Genomic DNA, 2,730 nt, shown 5'->3' with positions numbered 1-2,730 from the left:
TCTCTCTCTCTCTCTCGCAATTTCATCAGGAGATTAATGTCAGTGCAAATCCATGTCCTCCACCTCCACCTTACGATTATAATTAGATGTAGTAGAGTGCCTGCACGGAAGCGAGACAATGTAAGCTGAACAGTCAAGCAGAGCATACTTGCACATTTATAGACTGTTGTCTTAGCTGCAACACCTGTGTGTAGCCACTCCAGTAGCATATGTTTGTCAATTATAAAGAGGAATTCTTCGAGATTCTCTTGAAAATATTTATTTAGCAAACTATAATTCACAATGAATGAAAATATAAAACACCACTACAATTTGGTTACATGGCTTCTGAGTGTTGATCATAGAAAAACAAATGATCAGATCGAAGTCCCTATGTTGAAATAATATGCTGATTCTAAAACTCGTGATTTGAAAGAATTTTAGAACTTCCTTCTGTTATCCATGGATGATTTTGACGAATGTCCATCTTGGCAACATTTTTAGAATACAAAAATCTGCATAAATAATGCGACATAAACTACTATTGCTTTTGTTTACTCTTCTTGTTGTTACAAACAGATATTACAACTACAAAACTATATAAATCTATTGCATTAGTCGTTCCTTTTACTTTCTTTTTGTGCTAATGAATAAAATATAGTAATTTGAACACTGTGTGAAACGTTTTGGTACAGTATGGCAAATGATGGCGCACATATGTATGGCTCTCATTAAGAAACTTGAGAAAATAATATTACCTCCTTCCGTTTAAATTTCTATTGTTCTGATGCAGATTTGGTACCAATTCATGTAGCATAAAACAATTTCAGTGCAATGTTAATAGAAGCTTATACTATCTAGAGGTACAAACAAATAACGATCCTGGTCAAGTGATTTTATTCTTCCCATAAAAGCCAAGAACGAACTCAAAGAACATGAATAGTCATTATGTAAATTTTGTTGTTGCAAGCAGATAGGTGGATTGCACCTGTACTTGATCGCACTGTGCTATTTTTTGTTGAATATTCTTATATATCTCAAGCAATTTCATCATGCATAACGACATAGGGTCGAGTATTGGAACGCCGAGTATCAATGTCTCGAACATGACCCCAGTTTTTAGGTTCTCGATCCCACTGGATTGACCCGTGAATAGAAAACATACCAGGCATCCATGGCGTTTGCCCTCTGCGTCGGCCAAAGCAAGGCTTCAAATTGAGTCTCAGTTCTCGCGGGCGTGCCAAGATACGCCACGGGTACCAGGAGTGTGGCCTCCACAGCTCACACGGCGTGGACATGGTGGCCGTGGCGCCGGTGTCTGCAGTCCCGCTTCCGCACCCGACGACTGAGTCGCCAAGAAAACCAGATCTGCGAGACTGCGGCAGGGTCGTACTGCAGCCAATTTTCAATGGCGCCTCTGTGAGATTCAAATCAGGAGGAAGACGCCGCGATTTTGGTAGGTGCCCGAGTAATTTGTGGCTACATTAAAATCTTTCCTGGGGCATGTATTTTCAACGTTCCTTGTTCCGTGAAAACCTTCCAAGTATGAAGTTTAATGATTCTATTCCCTGAAATTTCTCACGGGATACTAACCTTCCAAGTAATCCGATTTCTTTACAGAATTAAAGAACCAAATCTAGAGAAAACTCACCAGAAGGATATGGGAGAAGCCATCACGTCTCCATTGGGATGGCACATCGTCTTGTCTGCTTTGAATTTATGCCATCTGACTACACGACGCTAAGATGAAAAGAGGCGGCTGTAACTCATAGGGAAAACCTAGCACGGAAGAGAGCAGAGTAGTCCATGAAGAAAGGATGCGTGGAGGTAAAGGAGGGCAGAGTCCACGATATAGAGGAGGAGTAGCTAGGAAGAAAGGTTGCGTTGAGATGTAACTGTTTTTTTACTCACAATTAAGCAATATTAAAAAGAGATTACGTGGGTTGATCTGGATCGTAATAATCTGGCCCCACAAGATTAATGGCTCATATTTTCTAATTAACATGGTAATTTCTTGGGAGTCACAAATTAGTATAGGTATAGATAGATAGATTAATTAATTTAATTATTTATATAAATATATATTTTATTTTATTTTTTAAAACGTTTTCAGGGCGTGGGGCCCGTTCGTCAGTGGCACTAGGCCAACCCCGTGGGGCGGGTTAACGGGCGGAACCCCGGGGTCGGGAGTGGGGCGGGCGCCCGTGGAGGCCGCAGCCTACGTGGGGTGGGGCGAGGCCGGCGGGGCACCGGCAGCTGCCAGCAGCGGCGAGGGACGGCAGTGCAGGACGACGACGAGCAAAGGCGCGAGCGGCAGGTGGGGCATGGCGTGGTCCTGAGCAGTAGCAAGGGACGGGGACGGTGGGCGAGGCGCGGACGGGCGCGGTCGTGGCCGGTGCGAGCGCGGCGATGCGAGCTACGGCGAGGGAGGCCGGAGCGGAGCGGGGGAAGCATGGGTGAGCATGGGCCGCGGTGAGCGCGGGCCAAGCGGGGTGCGAGCGGGGGAGGCAGGGGTGCGGGCGACGAGCAGCACGTGCGTGCGTGCGCAGAGGGGGAGCGCAGAGCGGGTGCGTGCGTGCGCAGAGGGGGAGCGGGGCGAGGGAGAGAGAGGAGGCCGGGGGCCTCACCGGGAGTGTAGGGCCTAGGGCAATGGGCGCGGTGAGGTTCCGGGAGGCCAACGGGGACGACACGGCGGAGTGGGAGGCAGTCCGGTGGGGGAGGGCGAAGCAGGCCGGCGAGGAAGAGGCGCTC

General features: G+C 47.6%; 1 long non-coding RNA gene across 1 annotated transcript; it reads right to left on the bottom strand.

The window, feature by feature from the left end:
• On the bottom strand, positions 1-1,844 carry LOC123184930 (uncharacterized). The gene is made up of 3 exons (XR_006493120.1): positions 1,631-1,844; positions 1,145-1,371; positions 1-100 (listed from the first exon to the last, which is right to left on the bottom strand). It is a non-coding gene; the product is annotated as an uncharacterized lncRNA (long non-coding RNA).
• Positions 1,845-2,730: the final 886 nt, after the last annotated feature.

This window comes from Triticum aestivum, chromosome 2A, assembly GCF_018294505.1.
Source record: "Triticum aestivum cultivar Chinese Spring chromosome 2A, IWGSC CS RefSeq v2.1, whole genome shotgun sequence".
NCBI lineage: Eukaryota > Viridiplantae > Streptophyta > Magnoliopsida > Poales > Poaceae > Triticum > Triticum aestivum.
The sequence above is the reverse complement of the archived record's forward strand: the minus strand, read 5'-3'. Positions and strand labels throughout refer to the sequence as shown.